General features: G+C 42.6%; 1 long non-coding RNA gene across 1 annotated transcript in view; it reads left to right on the top strand.

Annotated features, from left to right (window-relative positions):
• Positions 1 to 16,407, top strand: part of LOC143404939 (uncharacterized) — a 103,490-nt gene extending 87,083 nt beyond the window's left edge. Inside the window, exon 3 of the long non-coding RNA XR_013091940.1 lies at positions 16,242 to 16,407. This is a non-coding gene — a long non-coding RNA (uncharacterized LOC143404939). The remainder of the gene's footprint in view (positions 1 to 16,241) is intronic.
• The last annotated feature ends 5,086 nt before the right edge of the window (positions 16,408 to 21,493 follow it).

The following is a 21,493-nucleotide window of genomic DNA, read 5'->3' as shown; positions in this document are numbered from 1 at the left end:
GCAGCCCAGAGTGATCTGCAGACTTCTCCAGAGAGAATCCTGAGCATGTATGCTGACAAGGGAAGTCACTGCTCCTCTGAGGATACATGAAAGCCTGAGTGATGGGCAGCAAGACTGCACAGAGCTCAGGTTGACCATTTAGAGGTCACATACAGGAATAAAAATCACAAGAGCAAGGGTCAAGCCATGTGCTGCAGTATGCAGGCTGCAGAACAGTGGAAACTGGCCAACTGGTCCTCTGGGGGAAGCTTTGCTCCATTCTGAGGTTGGATCATAGTCAACAGTTGGGATTTCCCAAAGCCGTACTCAAGTCCATGCTAGAAGCTAAAGTCAGTCACAGTTCCCCCTTAGCCAGGAGCTGGCAACATCTCAGCAAGTGGCTCTGTTTCCACACTACAGGCATTATGACAGTGATCATTTCTTTAGCCAGCCCACTGATGTTTTCATCTGAGGGCTTGTTGGTCCTTATTTGAATGAATACCATGTGGCCATCCAACCACAACAATATGCCATGTGGTCTTCCAGTTGTCACAGTTCTGCAGCTATTAGTTTTCTAGCTGGATTACAGAGAGGGAAGTACAGTGTGTATGTTTTACCGACTGTGAACATGTTGCTATTTTATATTTGTCAACAACTTTGGACTTCAGGTCAGCTGCACCAGGTCACTTTCCTTGCAAATTTTGAGAGCACTCAGATCTGTGTCCAAATCCCATGATTGCAGCATGATGTTGTGTGCCCACCCTTGGCTTGGGTGGCTTGGAGGTGGAGGGAGTGGGTGTCTTAGAGTAAGCAGGGATTTCAGTTCTCATAGGGTAGTGTAGCACAGTGCCAGGACACAGTGGCAGCTCAAGGGAGGAAGCAATTATGACTTCTGGCCATTTGGGGACCAGACCTCATGAGTGGAAGCTTCAGTGAGCATTCATCCCTCTTCCCCTTTCATCTGAGAATCTACCTGCCTTGCCAGGCTTTGAAGGTGGGCTTCCACAGAAGGTACTGCAGCATTAGAGTTTGTTTCAAACTGCCCTAAGCACAAACATAGAAATGATGGTAGTAGCAACACAGGTCATGAATCTATATTCTTTGTATGTTTACCTTTGCCATTTAAGGCACATCCCACAATTACAGGATCATTGTGTCCCAGCTGCTCAGAGAGAGAAGAAGTGGGCCAACTGGTGATGGAGAGTGGACACATAAAGTTCTCCTCTCTACTCTCCATCTTGCACTGGAACAAAGAGGGCCTTGAAGCACAGGGTGGGGACTCCATAGGGCATAGGGCAATGGGGAGCACAGAGCCCTGGAGAGGAGGCTGAAGAGATGCTGCAGCATTCCTGCACCAGCTCTTCCAAGCTGAGCTTTTGAACCGACCTTGTTATGGGTGCCCCAGGCCTTTCCACATGCACAACTGAGTTAACTGAAAATAACTATCTAAATTCAGGGAGAGGCAGCTCACTTACTCAAGTGGGGAAATCTCTACCCTTTCTGCAAGTAAGACTGGGTTCCTTGAGTATCAACCTGACCCTCATGCTATTCTGACCTATGCTTAGAGACATCAAGAGCAATTCAAAGAGCATCTTTGGTAACATCCTGATGTCTCTGTGATTATAATACTCAGTTTCAGAAGTGTGGTATGTAGATTTTATCTTTCACTTGACATTAAGTGTACCACATGTGAGAGTGACATTGTCCCCCTTTGGGAAGAAGAATGTCTGCATCAAAGTAAAATGCATGGGCATGGGATGCACATGAAATGAAACCAGGCCTGGGAAGACTGAGTCATGGAAAATGATTTCTAGCTAGAAGGATGTTTGAAGCTACATAAAGGGAATTAAATGTGGATGTTGAAATCAGGTCACTTCTTTAGTGGATTTATATCATGCTTAATAAAATAAACCCTATTTACTGTAAAAATGAGAACTGTTACAAATAAAAGAAGTTCAAACCTGCTCCCTGAGTTCTAAGTGTGCAGAGAAGCCCACTGTCAGAAAGCCCACTGAACTGAAGAACACAACCCTGAGGTCCTGGGCAAATTCTCTCAATGGTTACTGATTTACTTCTAGACAGAATGTCTACACTGAGAGATTCAGAAGCAGTCAGGGACTCAGAGGAATGCTATTGCTCACCATCACAAGAATCCAGTGAGGACAACCGCTTGGAAATATCTTGACTGCAGCCAGGCCTGCACTTTGCCTCAGATGCTTCATTGGTGACAAGTTCAAGATCCTTCAAACCAGTCTTCTCCAATACTCTGATATATTTGGTGTCTTGTGACAGCATGAAGGCCAAGTTGATACACAAGGTTCCAGGGCTATACCTGAGTGCCCAGTGCACTTATATACCTACTGTGTTCACTTCATATTTCTCTGCTTTGCACAGGGCGGTGTTTGGAAGCAGTAAGCATACTGACATATAGAATGCACTGGGCAAACTTGGGCGGCTTTGCATAATAGTAATGCTGAATGTCTTTGTATTGCTTTCTTAGCAAACAAATGCACACATACATGTAATTTTTAACTTTAGTATCTTGCTTCTGAAAACAAGACATATTTTCCCTCAGCAGTTTCATTACAGAGAATGATTTGTTTCCTCGGGCTTTAGGGTCATTATCTTTCACTGATGACCAGATACACCCTGTCAGTCCTGCTCTAAGGAAAATGATAAAATGATGATTTGTAAACCTTCACTAATGCGTTTCTAAACTTTGTCTTTGTTTTCTGTCCATTCATATTTTATTCAACAGGATGTGTTTACATGTGTAAATCATCTTGTAGATAAATGCATTCTCTTAGAGGATAACCGGCCCTTCCCACACCAGGATAGAATCACAAGGTCAGTGAATGTCAAATGAGGAAGAATTTAGTTTTTAGCTGCTCAAATTTTTGCAAATAGTGATCATTTAGAGGGTGTCACCAAGACTGCATCTGAGCCACCAATCTTCTTGATCACCTCATGTGTCACTGTGGATGCCAACACTCTGCTTCCATTTGATTTTCAACATTTGCTTTTTCAAGATCTTTTTTAAGATCATCTGAGCCAGCAAGAAAAAAAAATGAACAAAATGAAAGTATGTAGCAGTGGATTTATATAATGTGTGTGTGTGTGTATGTGTGTACTGGGGATTGAACTCAGGGGCACTGGATTACTGAGCCACATCCCCAATCCTATTTTGTATTCTATTTAGAGGCAGGTTCTCACTGAGTTGCTTAGCATCTCGCTGTTGCTGAGGCTGGCTTTGAACTTGTGATCCTCCTACCTCAGCCTCCCCAGTCACTAGGATTACAGGTGTAATTACCACCATGCCTGTCTTACTTGGTATTTTGTTCACACATCATATGGAGGCCTCTGAGATAATGTGAAATGAAGACTGAAAATTATTGAATAATAGCACATTTTCCACAGAACTCTTAAAAAAATTTCCAACACCCTATAATTGAAAAATAAAGAAGTCATCTGTCACCATGTTTTTAACTCCACTAGGTCTACAGGAACACTCTTCAATTAGAGAGAAGCCGGGAATAGCAGTCTCTATACTGAAAGAGCTGAGTCTCAGAGCTGTCTCTTGGCACATGACCTTGGTAAACTTTGCCCCTTGTACATCTTCCTTTGCATAGGAAGGCAGGGGAGCAGCAATCAGATTAAGCCTGTAAGCTGCTGGGCACACAGTCTGCCTACTTATTTCAGTGGATCTTTTAAAGGGATTTCAGATTTCAGTTGACTCCCCAAAGAGAGTCCTTACTCCTGGTACCTGTGACTGCAGTCTTACTTGGGAAGTTGGGCCTGTGGTAAATGATGAAGTTAAGATGAGATCATCAGGGAAAATCCTAATCCAATACTACCTTATCCTTACAAAGGGGGGAATTTTGAATATTCACACACACACACACACACACACACACACACACACACACCACTGGAAATGCCATGTGAATGCTGGAGCAAAGCTGTCAAAAGCCAAGGAGTACCAAAAGCAGGAGAGGGACCAGGGTTCAGGAGAAGACATCCCCGGGAGCCCATGGAGGGAGGCTGACCCTGTCATCACCTGCATCTGGGATCTCTGTCTCCAGCACTATGAGAGAACAAGGTATGTCTTTAGAGCAGCAGTCCTGTTACAGCTAGCTAGGCAGACAAATGCCCATGTCATCTGAGGAAACCCAACTTTGAGCATCTGAAGGCACCATTTTGATGAGAAATATAGATGTGAAAAGTGTTTTCATAGGGGAGGAGGATTGGCTAACTTGGACAGTGGTGAGGCCACCTCAGCCCATACAAAACAGGTTGATTCTGTGACATTCAAGAAGAAGAGAGGGCTGAACACTCACACCTGGGGGAAATCTCTGCTGTAGACTTGATCACAAGAGTGCTGCCCTCTTTCTGGTTCACCTTGTTCATCCTTGTTACGTGGACAGAATCCCAAAGCCCTGCACTCTAATCTGCCCTCTGCTGTGGTGCACAACAGGGGAAAGGTGCCTGATAATACAGGTTAAAAGTACATGTTGGCCTCAGGAGAGATTCATGTCTCTCCATTTAATTTTACAAGATTATCATGTTAGCTCACACAGTTTTGAGTTTATTAGAGTCCTTTCCATCTCAGACATTGTCAACATGTGCTCCCTTAAAAAGCATTAAAACTCAGATTTTCTGTGCTACAGGGTTTCTTGGCCAACTTACCAATAAGCTGCAGGGACAATGTGGTCTGTGCTCTATGAAGTACAAGACACATTCCTTGTGTTCCCAGAATTTGTTCAAGAGGAAGTGACAAGCCAGCACTGATGCATGCCTGATTTAAAGTCGTGTTTCTTAATGTACATGTGCAAACTTGCATGTGAAGGAGAGTGGGTGTCACATGCCAGGAAGGGCACTAGTATGAAGGCCACAGTGCTGCCCTGAGCCTGGATGCTGTGCTGAACATTGTGTAGGTTAGACACCAAGGGTATGTGCTTACTTTTCTCTGCCCCTGTAGTTTTGATTTACAGGAATTGTTAGGGAAGAATGTCTACTGATTTCTGGGTCATCTGGAACTTGAACCTGGAGGTAGGGTTGGGAGACAGAACTAAGGTGCCTTGGCCCAAGCACTTTCTTGGCAAAGCAGAAAATGTTTTTAAAAACCACATTTGTAGACAGAAAATCCATACCACTTTGCAATACTGAATTTCCAGGCTAGTGTAGCAGCTCCCACAGGGCCATAACAGGTCAGTTTGCATGAAGAATAAACAATGGATTGCTTTTGCATTCACCTAATCAGAGTAACTAGGTCCAATTTTCCTTAAAAACACTGTGATTAATTGATCATTTGTTTTTTGTGTTTTGACAGCATTCACAACTCCAGCACTGGGTAAAAGCCAATTTGATCTGGTGGGAGAACCTGGGGTTGGTTGAGAAACTACAGTGAAAATACTAGGTTCCCACATTTCAGCTGAAGCCTTGACAACAAACTGTAATGGCTTTGGGGTAATGGGTCACCCCCAGATCCTGGCTATTCCAGCCCAACACCCTCCTTCTCTCTAACTGCAACAATTCCTTTCTCTCTCTTCTGTTATTTATCTCTGTATCTTCCTGGATTACCTACATTATACCTGAACACCTGGTCAATTCCTAGGCTGCTGGACGAGGAGGAAGGCTTCTGGCAGTGTTCAGCTGGCTGCTTTGGCAAGGCATGGCCTAGTCTAAGCACTTCAGGCACTGCAAGATGCAGTCCCTCATGCTTTCTATGTGGGAATGGCCATTTTGTGGCTTTATTTCACTTCACATATGCACCCAGACATCTGATGCTTCTGCAGAAGCAGACAGTGAACAGAAATTCAGGCAGGCACACCTCTAGCAGATGCAGTTTCTGCAGGACATGGTTCAGATACAGTACAACTGTATATGAAGAGTAGTGCATGTGTAGTCTGTGTCCATAAGATGATGCACACTGGAACATACAGCATGGGAGCTTCTAGAAAGCCAGGTGGGTGTTCTTCTGCCTTCCAATCTTCAACTCACCATGCTCTGTATTTGTTCCTTTTCAGTGAATACAAGAGTACTCTGCTCAATATGTTTATAAATTTGCTCTTATTTGACACATCTCTAGTGGTACCCAGCTAAGGTTTTACACTGGTAAATCATTTTCCAATTTTATTTTAAATTTTAATGCATATTTAAATATGTGTTTTACTGAATAAATACAAAAATGCATTTTTCTTATCTTTCACTTCTCTCCATCTGTATAAATTCATCTCCCTTAATACAAAATTAATGTTCTGTGTTACTTACCTGTGTTATGTAACAAAGGAACACATTTTTTCACCTCAGCTTTTGCAGGTCAGGGCTTTGGGCATGGCTTAGCTGCTAAGGTCTGCTAAATTCTCACAAGACTGACATCTAGCTGTGGCTGGCCTGTTCTCATCTGGAAGGACAAGTGGGCAAGGATTCACTTCTAGGTTTTTCAGGTTGTTGGCAGAATTCACTTCACTTGGGCTATAGAACTTGTGGCACCTTGCCTTTTCAAAGCCATCAAAGCAGAAAATCCCTTCTTCTTCACTTTTCTCCCTGCTTACTGGCATTCAAATGATGTACCCGATGAAGTCAGGTCCATCTAGGATGATCACCTTCTGATGAACTTGAACTCAGTCAAGTAGGAAATTGTCTTAGTATGTTTGTGCAGTTGTAACAAAATATCTGACTGGGAAATTTATAGACAAAATAGGTTAAATCTTTTCAGCTCTGGAGCCTAGAAAGCCAAGGTCAAAGTCCCAGGACGTCAGCTTCTGGTGAGGGCAGCTCCTCATAGAAGGCCCAGGTGTTCCCACATGGCAGAAAAAAAATGGGGATCCAAGCAGCCCTTGAAGGTCGTTGATGAGAGCATTAATTCCATTTATCAGGATGGAGCCCTCAGAGCTTTCACTTCCAAAGGCCCCACCTCTTGATGCCTCTACAGTGGGGGTACAGTTTCATCAGGAATTTAGAAGGGACACAGATGTTCTCACCACAGTGGAGCTTTATTATATCTGCAAATCCCTTCACTTGTCTGCATACAGAACAGAATCCCAGGTGAGGTGGCCCAGCACACTGGCTATTCTTCCTTGGTGAGAACCAGTTCAGGACCCACATTCACAGAGGAAGGGATTGCACAAAGGCCAGAGCTCTACCCATCTGTGTCTTCTGCCTTTGCCTGTGTGCTGATGGACCCAGGATTGACATGTGTAAACACTGGCTCATGCAGCGGTGGGACCATGCAGTTGCCCTTGCCATTCACAGGACAGTATGAAGATGCATTATCCTGGAATGAGAATCTCTGACGGAAGAACTATAACCCTCTACCCCATGGAAGCAGGCCTGAGAGGGGGACTGACATGAACTGGTGGACCAATATCCTAGGGACCCTGATCCTTGTCCATGGTCCTTGGGGGCTTTCTCCTCTGTCCTCTAGGACAGGGTCCTGGATTTTCCTGAAGATGGCATGTGGGGCAGTGCCCTGTACCTGACACTTTCCTACCTTGTCTCTCTTTCTAGATCACCCACCAGGCCTTCCTGAGGTCACCTCCCAAATAATGTGCTTGACCTCTGGTTCCTGACTCAGCTCCAGGCCTGCAATAAAACTCAGGTTACTTGGACTAACAGTGTCTGGGGGTATACTTCAGCATGGGAGAGTGAGTTTCCTTGACCACCCCAAGAAAAAATCCCAGCCAGGCAACTATGTTCTCTCCTAGATCTGGAGACCAGAATTGTGCGGCCAAGGCTTCAGCAGGGTGGGAAGAAGAGCGTGCTCCACATCTCTCCCACTTTTCAAGACAGCTGCCATGTCAGGTGTCTTTTGGTTTGAAGAAGTGTCATCTGGAACTCTACCTTTGTCTTCACGTGACATTCTCCCTGGTTTCAGTGCCTGTCCAAATCTATCCTTTTAATAAACAAAGAAATGTTAACAAATAAGTTGAGAGAAACTAGAAAAAACATGAAGTCTTCTATTCTTGGTTGATGAAAAAGCTAGACTTCAGAACAGGCTTTCCTTCTGCAAAGGAGCAGAATGCTAGATAAAACACTGCTGTGCCCTCTTGCCAAGTAAAAAATCCTGCTCTCATGGTCGATCACCAACAAAATCACACCTCTACATTTTCCAAACACTACTTCACCCACCCTAGAGCAATGTCATCAGTACCCCAATCAGTAGGATTACCAAGACACTCAAAGAAAAATTTCCAAGTTTTGCACAAAGCATCAAATTACTGTGTTTTACAATCTCTCAGTATTGTTTCTCTCTTTGTTTCTATGCCACTAACTTTACCCTTGTTTGGTTTTTTTTTCCTATCATCTTGTTTTTTATTTTTTTATTTTTAGGGATTGCTTTTTAAAATTCAATTATCTTCCTAATTTTGTAAAATATTTCCATGGTTGCAAATTTAAATCTCCAAAACAAGTTGTATGCTTGTTCAATCTGTGTCATTTCTTCACCCATTTAAAAATGATTACATTTTTAACATTTTTTAAAATTATAAATTGACAAACTATAATTGCACATATTTATAAGTCAAAGTTAATTTACAGATTATAAATACAATGTGGAGTAATAATCAAAATCAAGTTAATTCCCTTGTTCACTACCTCAAATACTCATATTTTTTGTGGCAAGAACTTTTGAAATTTAATCTGTTAGAAATTTTGAAATGCAAGGTGCATTACGATTCAGTATGTTTATAATATTGTTCAATGTATCTGAATAAAAATCATTCATTCTCCCTGTGTAACTGAGGCTTTGTACTCTCTGACCACAATCTTCTCATTTCAGCCATACCCCTGCCTCTGATAACCATCATTCTGCTCTGTTCTTTGAGTTCAGTTTTTGACTATATGTTTATTTGTTTTGGTTTTCATGTCAATGAGAAATGGTGATACTGGTATTTTGGGGCCTGGCTAATTTCACTTAGCATTTCAGAACACTGGAAATGTCCTCCATTTCCAACCACACTGACACAAATTTCAGGAGTTCACCCTTTTGTATGGCTGAGTAGTATTCCCCAAGTACATACACCATTTTCTTATCCATATACCAGCTAATAGACATTAAGGTAGATTTATGTGAATAGTGCTGTGATGAATACAGGGGTGAAGATGTCTTTTTGACAGGATGGTCTGTCATCTCTTGGATAAATACATGGAAGAGGGGTTCCTGACCCATGTGGCATTCCATTTTTAGTTTTGTGAGCAATTGTATGTAGTTGTCCATGTGACCGACTAAATTAGTTTCCATCACCAATGTACAAGAGCTCCCTTTCCTGCACACCTTTCTGAGACTAACCATTCTGACAGTTGTAGGTGGTACTGCATTGTGGATTTCATCTGTGTGTACCTAGCAATTAGTGATGCTAAGCATGGTCTCCCATATCTATCCACCATCTGTATGTCTTCCCTTTTAGAAGTGTCTATTTAGGGCCCTTTCCCAATATTTAGCCAGGGGGCTTGTTTTCTTTCTATGTGGTTGTATGAGTTGCCCATATATTTTGGATGTATATGTATGATTTGCAGGTGTTTTCTCCAGTCAGCTTGTCATTTTTTCTCTGTTTTCTTTGTAGTGCAGAAGATTTTATTTTGATGCAATCACATTTTCCATTTTTTCCTAGGCTTTGAGGTGTAAAACATCATGGCCTAGGTCACTATCAAGCTCTCAGGTGTTTCCCTTCAAATACACTTTGAGTTGATTTTGGCCTATAGTGTGAGATAGAGGTCCAACTTTATCCTTACTGCATATAAATACACAGTTTTCTCAACATTTAACAAAGAGACTGTTCTTTTCCAAATTGTATTCTTGGCATCTTTATCAAAACTCAAATGGATCATACATGTGTGATATCACTTCTGAAATCTCAGCTGTCTTCCATAGGCCTATGAATATTTTTATGCCAGTACCATGCCCTTTTAATTGCTTAAAATCTGATATTGTGAAGTCTCCATCTTTTTCTTTTTGCTTACAATTGACCTGGTTATTTATCTATTTACTTATCCATTTTTTGTACTTCCATGTGAATTTTAGCATTTTTTCTACAAAAAAAATGGAATTGGAATTTGGATAGAGATTACATTGAATATATAGATCTCTTTATGTAGTGTAGACATTTAACATTAATTTTTTCAATACATGAATATGAGCTATATTTTCATTCATCATTTTTTTTCAATTTCTCTTACTAATGCTTTATAGTTTTCAGTTTATAAATCTTTCACCTCCTTGGTTAAATTTATCCTTAAGCTCTTTCTAACGCTATTTTAAATAGGATCATCCTCTTGATTTTGTTTTCAGATTGTTCATTGCTAGTTTGCAGAAATGCCACTGATTTTTATGTGCTGATTTTGTAACCTGCAACTGTACTGCATTTCCTTATTAGTTCTTATAGTTATTTTGTGACATATTCTATGTTCAAAAGGATTTTCTATGTTCAAAGATAATGTTCTCAGAAAAGAGTAAATATTTCGCATTATCACTTCCTATACAAATGTCTTCTTTTTTCCTCCTGTCTAATTGCTCTGGCAATGACTTCTGAAACTATGGGGAATAGAAGTGACAAGATGGGCTTGTCTTATTCTGAATCTGAGGGAGAAAGATGTTTTGATCTTTCACTATTGAGTGTAATGCTCGATATGTACATATCATGCATGGCTTTTATTACATTGAGATGCATATCTCTAATCATTAAATGTTTTTAGCAAAATAGGATTTTGAGGTTCATCAAATGTGTTTTCTGCATATAAGGAAATGATCCTAATGATTTTCTTCCCTTCTTCTGTTAATGTGATACATTGTATCTACTAGTTCACATGTGTTGAACCCCAACCCTGTATCACAGTAATAATTCCCACTTGACTGTGGTCAGTTGTCCTTTTGATATACTGCTGAATTTGGTTTGCTAGTACTTTTCAAAGATATTTGCATCCAGAATATTTGCCTGTTATTTTCTTGTGAACGTTCCTGTGAGGTTTTGGAATAAACCTAGCATGGGCCTCAAAGAAACTGAGAAACTTCTCTCCTCTTCAATATTTTTGGAAGAGTTTCTAAAACGTTAGTCTAAGTTCTTTAAATGATTAATAAAACTGGGTAGTGAAGTCATCAGCTCCTGGGCTTTTCTCTGATTTCATATTTTTTATTCAATCTTATCGAGTTTTGGTCTGTTCACATTTTCCATCTCTTCACAATTCAATCTTAGTAGAATGTAAGTGTGCAGGAATGTATCCATTTATTCTAACTATCCATTTTTGATATGTGATTGTTTGTAACAGTTTCTCGTGATACGCCATATTTTTATAGCACATTCCCTGTGTTGTCGCGTTCCTGTGACTTAAACACTCAGGGGTCACTCCAGGGGAACTGGGTCACGTGAAATAACCATACAAGAGACAGAAATACCTTTTTCTTTGGGGGTGCTGTGATGGCTCCTCTGACCTTAAGGGTCCGCAGAAAGAGAGAGAGCCCACATATGTTGACCCCTTTTATTGAGGAGAAGGCATTCAAATGAGGCAAGAGGTCATGTTTCAGGAGGCTGAGTCTAGCTTCATGATGTCTGTTATCAGCAGGTTGACTGACATCTAGATAGGCCACACCCAAGGGCAGAGTAAGAGGTTTGAGGTGTAAAACATCACTGCTTGCACTTTCGTTCCTCACATTTCATGTTTTAATGCCAAAATGCACCTCATTTGGTAATACATGTCATGATAATTTGTTTTAGCTACAGTTGTTATTAGAAGTTCTGTCTCTTAACCTTCATAGCAGGTATGAAATATCCTCATACATGGTCATTACAGCCCTAGCATATTCAGAGTAGGACTTTGTAGTACTCAAGCCATTGAGTGTTGTGCTTTTGTAAATCTTAGGTAGTTAATGAGAGGCCCTTTGCTGTACCTTAGAAAACTCCTTTCAGCAACTCCTGCAAGAAGAACTACTGGCAATAGCTCTCTTTCACTTTCATTTCTCTGGGGATGTTTTTTATTTTTTCATCATTTTGGAAAGATGACTCTGTGGGTAAAGCATTCTTATTTGCAAGTTTTGCCCCCTTCAGTTCTCAGAATATGCCATCTCACTGAGTCCTGGCTTATAGAGTTTGTCTGAGAAATCCCATTGTCCCATTATCAATGATGTGTTTTGGGGTCCCTACAACCCTCAGAATTGTTTCTCTCTTGGAGTTTTAATATTTTATTATATGTTTTGTCAAACTCTGCTTTGAGTTAAATTTTATTGGTGACCTCTCTATTTCCAATACTTGGGTATTGATAATTTTTCCTATATCAGAAAATATTTTAGTGATTATTAGATTTAATTTTTTTTCTGTTCCTTTTACTGTTACTCTCCTTCTTACATTCCATCTTACACTTAAGTTAGGCTTTTTAATGGGGTTTTATACTTTCTATGATCTTTCTTCATTCTTTGTTATTGTTCTTTGCTCCTCTGCATGGTTAATTTCAAATGTTGATTTGGAGCTCAATGAATCTTTTTTTCAGCTTGATTAAAACTGTTGTTGAAGCATTTTATTGTTGTAATTCAGTCATTGTATTCTTCATCTTTTGGATTTCTGTTTTTTCTTTTTTTTTTTGGTCAAACTTGTCATTTTGTTTTCAAAGTTCCACTTAATTTTTTATCCATATATTCTTGTAATTCGCTGAAGTTTAAGAGGATTATTCTTAATTCTTAACCTGACATTTCACAGATTCCTCTTGCTTGCAGATCCACATTTGAAGTGTTGTTGGCTCCTTTGGAAGGAGTCATGATGACTTGAGTCTTTGTAATTCTTTGGATTTTTTGTGGGTATTTAGCATTGAAGAGGCAGCTACCATTTCCTTACACAAGTATTCGTTGGCATGATAGACCTCTACTATTTGGTGTAGACTGTGATTCTAGATGGTTCTTCTGGTCACAATTTTGAGACCAAAATTTATTGCAGTACTATAGATGGCCTGTCTGCTCCCTTGGTTCTGACTAAGGCAGGACATGAGATTGGATGCTTGCTGTTCTCTCTGAAGACCACTGGCAGTGATCTCTCACCATGCTGGATGGGTTCTGCAGCCACCTCAGAGAGTCCTGATATGTTCTTCAGTAAGTTGGAAGCAGTGTTGAGCTCAGCAGGTGAACAGGGTTGCAGGAGGAGCTCTGAAATGAGCTAAAGATTGCTGATTGGGATGGATATGACTTCCTGCTTTGCTTAGTAAAAATGCTTGGCTGGGGTTTGCCTCCTTGCCTATGCAGGGCTTTAGAATCAGCTTTGAGGCTGGGGCTGAGCACTGTTTAGACTTCTAGGGATAGCATGTCTAGACCCTCCTCAGCCAAATTTGTTGTGACCATCGTCTTCCCTGGGAAAGGTTTCAGAGTAGAGTCTGACGTTAGTTCTGGAGGCTGGTTCTCTATGATTCAAAGCAGGTAAATATTACCACCACTTCTGAGAGTGAACAGCTCAGTTTTGAAAGTGGGCTATGCAGTGATCCAGTGCTCCTGATTATGCATTACGACTGGCAGGTCCAAAGAACTAGCACTAAGACCTGCATGATGGTCACGATGAGCTTTACCTTTGTGTTTTGTTTCCACATGAGCCCAGGTGGTGCAGCCTTGCCATTTCTCCTTGATCTTCCTAAGAGGTGACCCCAGAATGGGTTTTCTAGGAAGTGTCTCTGGGTGATAGCAAGCCAGATAACTGCCACCTTTCTTTTATGGAGATACTGTGACTTCTAGAGGATCTTCTCTATGTAATAAGGTGCCTACTTGGGGCAGGGGAGTTGATCAATGGGGACCAGTTCTTTCCCCTTTCCATGAAAATTTTAGCCCATTCTATGGCCACATAAGTAACTCAGACTTATTCCTAATTGGTTGGTTTGGGAAGGCCATTCAACAGTGTTTTCTTGTCTGTGGAGCATTCTGTGGGGGTGAGTGAAGCCTCGGACCTCTTATTCCACTATGCTGTTGACATTTCTCTTTGGAATAGTCCTGGTTAGTTGTGATGATTTAATTACTCATAATTTGGAGGACAAATGCAGTATGTGTTTATCTTACTATGAATCTGCTACCTATCAGACATCTCTTTATATTTCTGTCTACCTATGCCTCTGTCAGTCATCTAACTGCTCTTAGATTCTGAACTGAAGACAGTCAGTGACTGTAATCACCAAGGTAATGAAGGTAATAGTAACACAGAAAATAGACCTTCCTTTAGGAGACACTTCCCTGTGATGGAGTTAGGGTAGCAGGAGCAGAACATGGTCTTCCCACAGAGCTGAGATGAAAAAAATCAGGGCCCAGAGGCTGAGTTGCTCAGAATTTGCAGGTCAGCACACTAGAGAAAATGTAGCAACAGAGAGAGCCACAGAAACCTGCTTGGGTCCCTGAGTGTTCAATTGGATTTCAGCCTACAGCCTGCATATCAGGTAAGGCCCAAGGCTGGAACCAGGAGAGTCTGTGGATGGGTTCTGTGACATGGGTGCTCCCAATAGCCAGAGTGGAGACCAAGCCCCAAGCCCCTGCTCTCAGGACTTTGATGGACTTTGATTGACTCAGGTCTTCTTTTCTTTCTTTGTTTGTTTGTTTTGTTTGTTTGTTTTTTAATAGTACAGTTCCTATTATCTACTTTAAACAGAATACCAAATGACTCTTTTAAATGTAAACCACATCATGCCATTTCTTTGCTTGAAAGCTTCCAAAAATACCCAGTCTCACTTAGAATAGAAGTCAAACTCTTACAGGGGCTGCAGGCCCTGGGTGGTCACCCTGGCCCATTGTGGCAATAGCCTCATGCTCTCCTGATCCTTTCCTTGCCCTCATTCTTCTTTGGTGGCCTCCTATTCCCACCTCAGAGCCTTGTGCTGAAAATTCTTCTTCTGGGAACAACTCTCGGTGGGATTTTACTCCCTACTTGAGCCTTTGTTTGGGTGCCCTTTGTTGACTGGTGACTTTGCTGATGATCTGTTGAAGATTCAAGGCCCTCTTCCCCCTCTCTGCCCTTCCTCCAGGCTTTGCTGTTTTCCAGAACTCTTGACTTTCTGTAGTCCACCTGACAATTCTTATATTTATTGTTCAAGTACAGCCACACCCCCAAGAAAGCAATTTTGATGAGGTAGTAATGCAGGTTGAACAAGGTCATCCCTACGCCCACACTACTTCATTATACATAGGAGCTGCTCAACAAATGTTTTCTAAACCACTGAACAAATGATTAACACTGAAAGCCACCACTCTTTTTTGTATATTAAATGTGTTCATAATTTCCAGGTATACAAGTCTTTAAAGGAGAAACTTTGAAAGAGCATTATATCAAGCTGGTGTTTTCCAAAAAGTTATATGGTAATTTTAGATTTATAAGAACAACATATTGGTTATTTATTTATATCATTTAACATTCTATAACTGGACCTGTTAATTTATGTTTTAAATGTAATATCATATTGTGATAGCTAATATTCATGTGACCTCAAGCAACAATATATGATAATTTTATAAAATGATATTTGAAAAGCAAAGATCGGCTTCAGTACTAGAACACTTTACCTAAGATTTATAAAGAACCCCGCCTTACCTGAGATAAGGCTCTGCCTTACATCTTACTACATGTCAGAATGACTTCAAAGTAGGCTTCAGTTAAAGCCCAGTACTGTTAATTTAAGACTGGTGAGATGGAATCACTAGATCCATCTAGTTTAAGATCAAGACTTAAAATTAAAGTTAAATATTTGGCTCTGGCCCTCTGAGTCAGTCTGAATCCAGGGAACAGGGAATTTCTCTAAAGAGCTTTGCAACTCTGGGCCATATCACCTCTTGATTAATGAGACCATTGGATAATGAAAAGCCAATCAGTGCACTTGCTATGAAAAGAGGGTCATTGGAGAAGGGAGACATCCCTGAAGCTTCCAAGGGAAGCCACATGGTCAAGCAAGACCTGGGCCCATCCTAGCACAAATGGCATTAGCAGAACTAAGAAGCTGCTCTCAAGTTCCCCCTATGAGTAACCCCTGTGGGAACTCAGCTGACTCTTAACAGTAGATAGAAACAAAGTCAATTTTGACCAGTTTGATCTTAAACACCTAGCAAAAACAGTCAAACCAAAACACAGTTATTCCTGGGGGTAGTGAAGGACAAGATCAAACAACTACAAGGACAGCTAGAAAAGAGGAGACAGCAACTAGGTCAACAGTCTCTATGAGGTTTGTTCAGTCAAGTATGGCCTTGGCTCCTCCCCCTTGTAAGACCCCTATTAGTCCTCTTTATGTTTCTCCTAATAGGACCATGTCTGTTAAATTGCCTACAGAAGTTCCTGCAAGATCAGATACACAAATTCATCAACTACTTCTTCAAGAATACCAGCCCCCGATACCCAAGACAGAAACCTACTCCTCCTCATGACCAATTCCTCTAGCTCCAGAGACTCAGCCTTCACCTAAAACCCTCCCTGACCCCTTTACAGGAATGAGATTCTTTGCCCCTAGCCAGCAGGAAGTATTCAGATGGAAATTGGAGCCCTATATCATCAAAAAGGCCAGAATGTTAGGTTGGTTTGAAGTGGGCAAGGGAACAAAGCACCAGGCAACCTCCATGCATAAAAAAACAACCAATAAGTCACCCTGCCTCATAACCACCTGTCAATCAGCAGGGTCTCCTGACCAATCCTGGAAGGACACACAGATCTCAGCAAGCTCCCCCTGACCAACCCCTGGAGGACAGGGGACTCTAAAAACCTTCCTTTCCTGTCCCAAGTCCTCCCTTCCTTCCCTAAGCACAATAAATTTCCAATCTAGCTGATCCTGGGTGCAATTCCCCCTGACCCTCTCTGTTGGACTGGAGAGTCTCACCCAGGAGAAAATCTCAATAAAGCCTTGTTCAGCAGTTTTAAATCTGCTTCCTTTTGGTCACCAATGCCTGACCTTAGAAGTTCAATCCCCAATACCAAAACAACAACAAAAAAACCCTATGCTTCCATCTCTAAGTCCATTCCACTCTACAATTGCCACATTTCAGTAGAGCACCTCAGATGGAAAGCCAACCTTTCAAATACCCAGTTCATGGCCCTGGGAAACGTTTGCACAGCAGGTCAGTGATTAAGGTATCTTCATCAGGTCTGTTGCTAACAGTCAACTGAGATACTGCTGCCGTGAGAATCACAAGCTCAAAAGTATGTGTTGGGTGTGTGGGAGACTCCCCACCAAAGTTAAGTTTCAGTCTTGTGAGAACATCACGGAATCCCTTACCCCTCCCCCTCCTCTCTGAAGAGTGCCAAGATGAAGAACGCCAAATTCAAAGGTTTTCTCAACCAATCCCCACGGAACAAAGTGTCTGCATGCTGTTCCTAAGTCACCCTGCCAGTCAGCACCTGCCACATCACCTATGCAACCCTTCTTAAGCCAAAGCTTGCAAGCTCACGCTCTCTGCCTTCTTCCTTTCTGCTTTCTTCTTATTATTTCTCTCCTCTTCTGCTCTCTTTCTCTTTCTCTCTGCTCTCTTTCTCTGCTTTCTTTCTCTCTGCCCTCCTCCTGTCCTCTCTCTGCTCTCTGCCTCTCCTTTTCTTCCCCTTCAAGCAGCCCCCCAATAAAATCTCTTGGTTGAATTTCCGTCTCAGGTGCATCACTAGCCTTTCACTATGCCTTAAATATAATTGTATTTTTCCTTTGCTTTTATTAAAAAAATAAATATTGATCAAATTGGAATTATTTAATGGCCACAGAGGTAAAATTCCCAGATGACATACAGATATACAGTTGGGGTGTGTGTGTGTGTGTGTGTGTGTGTGTGTGTGTCATCTGTATATATCAAGTGCCTAGCATGAAAAACTTTGCTATTCTCATTATTGATTAAAGAAGGATCAAATTTCCACTTAGAATCACATGGTCTTTGGAGGAGTCAGCTTGTTTTGAGAAGTTCTGCTTGGAGGCTCCTCTTCCTCTTAGCCCACAGCCCTGCTATCTGACAGTGAATCCAGAATTAAACAGGCAGTCAGTATAGATAGGTAAAGCGAGTCAGGTCAGATCAAGGAGGCCAATTTTTGAGTAAGTTGGAGACAGTCCCCTGAGGGATTGAAATGTTAATTTCTTTGGAGCCCTTCCTTCACCCTTATAAAGCTCCAACCTGTTGCTAAGGTAACCTGTCCCAGGAATTGCCCTGCCTCTCCCTACAGGGAGCTATAAAGTTGTTGATTAATGTGTCCTGGGCTGCATAATCCTGCCCTTCCTCTTCAGCCCACCTGTTTTCCACCTTTTGGTCATTCCAGAGCATTCCTGGGCCTAGTCATGTATTCAGGAAGGAGAAAGATAAGGGGGAAGAAGGCAGGAGAACAAAGGAAGCCTAGGACCTATAAAAGGGGCAGAACACCTCGATTCTTGGGATACCAGGATACCAGTTATGGCCCCTCCTCCCTCACAGGAGAAGTCTATGTTACCGCTTTTTAAATAAACCCTGCTTGCCTTGGCATGCTTCTCTAATGTTCAAACTTCAACATGTGAGTAAGCAGAACTCACAAATATACACCAATAACCAGCAGTATCAACAGGAACTTCCCATGTGGCTCCACCAGCTCCCTTCCTCAGAACACATACTGCTTGCCAGTAGGGACCCAGGTGCTACCCCGGGAGAAAGCAACCCATGCCTCTCCTCACTGCCTTCCTGGCTGGTGCGCTATGAGGAGGATGGGGGCTGCTCTGAGGAGAGTCCTCAACCCATAGGGCAGGAAAAGTGTATCGTGAGGAGGTGGGTGTGTTGGATGTGGGGGAGGCTCATCCTTCTCATGAGAACATCATATAATCCTTTACCCCTCCTCCTCTCTGAAGGGCATAAAGTTGAAGAGCGCCAAATTCAAAGATTTTACAAACAATCGCTGCTGGACACAGTGTCCGTGCTCGCTGTTCCTGAGTCACCCTGCCAATTACCACCCACCACATCACCTATGCAACCCTTCTTAAGCCAAAGATTGCAAACTCACACTCTCTGCCCTCTTCCTCTCTGCCCTCTTCCCCTCTTCCTCTCTTCCCTCTTCCTCTTATTTCTCTCCTCTCTCTGCTCTCTTTCTCTTTCTCTCTGTCCTCTTCCTCTCCTCTCTCTGCTCTCTGCCTCTCCTTTTCTTCCCTTTCAGGCAGCCCCCTGATAGACCCAACCTGATCTTTTATTAAAATTGGGAGCCATCTTGCCACAAAGCCATGAAAAGATAATTTCTGCTTTACTATAAATTACTGCAAATTCTGAACCTGCTTGGAATGCCTGCCTGTGCCTTGAACTCACCCATGCCTGGCTCTCTGACCTGATAGCAGCCCTCTCTGAAACTAGTGACACCTCATAAATATTGGCCTTCCCTGGCCAGACAACGACCCTCTCTGAGGCTCTAATGGTGAAACCGCTGTTGACCGGTGACGAGTTCTTGCTTCCCCAATGTTGAAGAATAACACCAAAGAAGCATGCCGAGGCAAGGTCAGAATAGAAATTAGAAGTTTATTGAAGGACAGCAGAAAAGACTTCTCCCGGAGGAAGAAGGGGACCCAAGAGGTGGGAATCCGTGGAAGTGCGGTTGTTTCCCCTTTTTATAGTTTTGGTGATGGAATGTAGGTTGGAGGCCCGAGGGGTGGGACACAGGTGGGCCAAAGAAGTAATCTGGTCAGGAAGGACTTCTGAGTCAGCACCTTCAAGTTTGCTGGGGGCTGTTTCCTGGGCTCCATTAACATTTCTTTGAGGTGGACTTTGGCCTAGGGCCTTTTCAGGACTTCATTAACATTCCATGAGTTGTCCTGTGTTTTCCCTGAGTCATTCCCAGCATGGCCTCCATTTTAGATTTCACTCGATATTAGACCCGATTTACCTAACTACACTGACTACCTAATTTTAAATCTGGCTTCAATGGTCCTCATAAATTCTGATGTTGGGGCCAGCAAAAAATGTAAACTACCATTAGTGTGATGCTTGTCAGAGTTCTGTTATCTGTAAACCCCCTTTGTGTAACTTTCTGGGCTATAAAGCTGGGCTGTAGGAAAGGTGGGGTTGCTGTCTTGTTCCCGCCGTTTTGGGAGGGAGAAGCAGCCCGGCCGGTAGAAATAATAAGCTTGCTTTAATTTGATTTTAATTGGAGTCAGTGGTCTTTTCTTGCATCCTGGTCTAACACCCCCAATAAAATCTCTTGGTTGAATCTCCATCTTGGGTGAGTCACTCACCTTTCATTGGTGCGGTGACTCAGATGGGACTCCCCTGCTTTTAAAAGCAGGACTCTCATCCTGCTGGAGATCACCACCTGAGCAGAGACTAACCTGTACCCATCTTCTCGATCGCCTGCTTCGCATCTACCATCTGCTTACAAATTGATGAATTCTGCTCTCCAGACTCCTAAGCCCACTGAGGCAAAGTAACAGGGAACTGGCCGTTGATCGTCCAGCAGCCCCTGTGGTGTCTCGTGGGGAGGAATACACCCCACCCAGACCTTCATGGTCGCAGTGGTCCTCGAGTCTTCCCCTTCCAACAGACCTCAGCCAGCTTGAGAACTGGCAAGTTCCCTCCCCTCCTCAAGCTTGGGTCTCCTCCTCTCCCCTCTTGTTCATAAACTCTGGTGCCAGGTGACCCAGAGCTCCCAGGGCTCATCAGAGGATTTTGGTGACAACTGTATAATAGGCCTGAGGTCTCATTCTGATATTTGGCTGGAGTGGGATGCCTCTCCAGTCAACATATCATTCCCTTCCTCATAGCCCCATGGGGGTTGCCTCCTCTCTGCCTGCCCACTCCCCTCTCAAATGCCTCCTCAAAAATTTGGACACCCTCAGCCTAACCCCCAAGAGCAATCCCAAGAAGTTGATAAAATTCTCTACTCATGATTGGCTCAATTATCCCTTAGATAACCAAAACCATTGCCCCCCTTTTGGATCCTTAGACCCTGCCATTTTGCGGGATCTCTACAATTATTGTGTGTGATTGAAAAAATGGGCAGAGCTTTTATATATTCAGGTTTTCTTCCTCCTTCGCTTGAATCTGTCTCTCTGTACCTCTTGCAACCCAAAGCATGTCCTCTTGGTTTATAAACCCTTCTCTCTTTCTGCCTCATCCATCCAAAAAGCCACCACCATATGGTCACCCAAATCCCTCCCCCCACTCTCCTCTTCCCTCATCCATGCCAGTCCCTGCCCCTCCGGCTCCTTTTTTGGGTCCTGCCCCCACTTCCTCCTTCAGTTCTCCTGTCACCCATTCCTGTGCACAGTCTTGCCCAGCCACACCCTATTTCAATTATGGCTCCTTTGAGAGAGGTTGCTGGGACAAAAGGGATCATTGGGGTCCACGTGCCCTTCTCCATAGCAGACCTTTCACAGATTGAAAATGCTTGGGTTCTTACACCACCAACTCTGCCTCATACATAAAGGAATTACAGAATCCAAGCCTATAGTCTCACTTTTCATGACATTTACATGATCCTGGCCAATACCCTTCTCCCAGAGGAAGGGAACAAACCTGTAATTATGCTGATGAGGGCCATCAAACCACCCTGACCTGCTGCAGGATTAGCCCTGAGGGACCAATTTCCCTGTCTAGTTGCAGGACTCAGAT

Source organism: Callospermophilus lateralis, chromosome 7, assembly GCF_048772815.1.
Source record: "Callospermophilus lateralis isolate mCalLat2 chromosome 7, mCalLat2.hap1, whole genome shotgun sequence".
Lineage (NCBI taxonomy): Eukaryota > Metazoa > Chordata > Mammalia > Rodentia > Sciuridae > Callospermophilus > Callospermophilus lateralis.
This window is presented reverse-complemented; position numbering and strand designations above follow the sequence as displayed.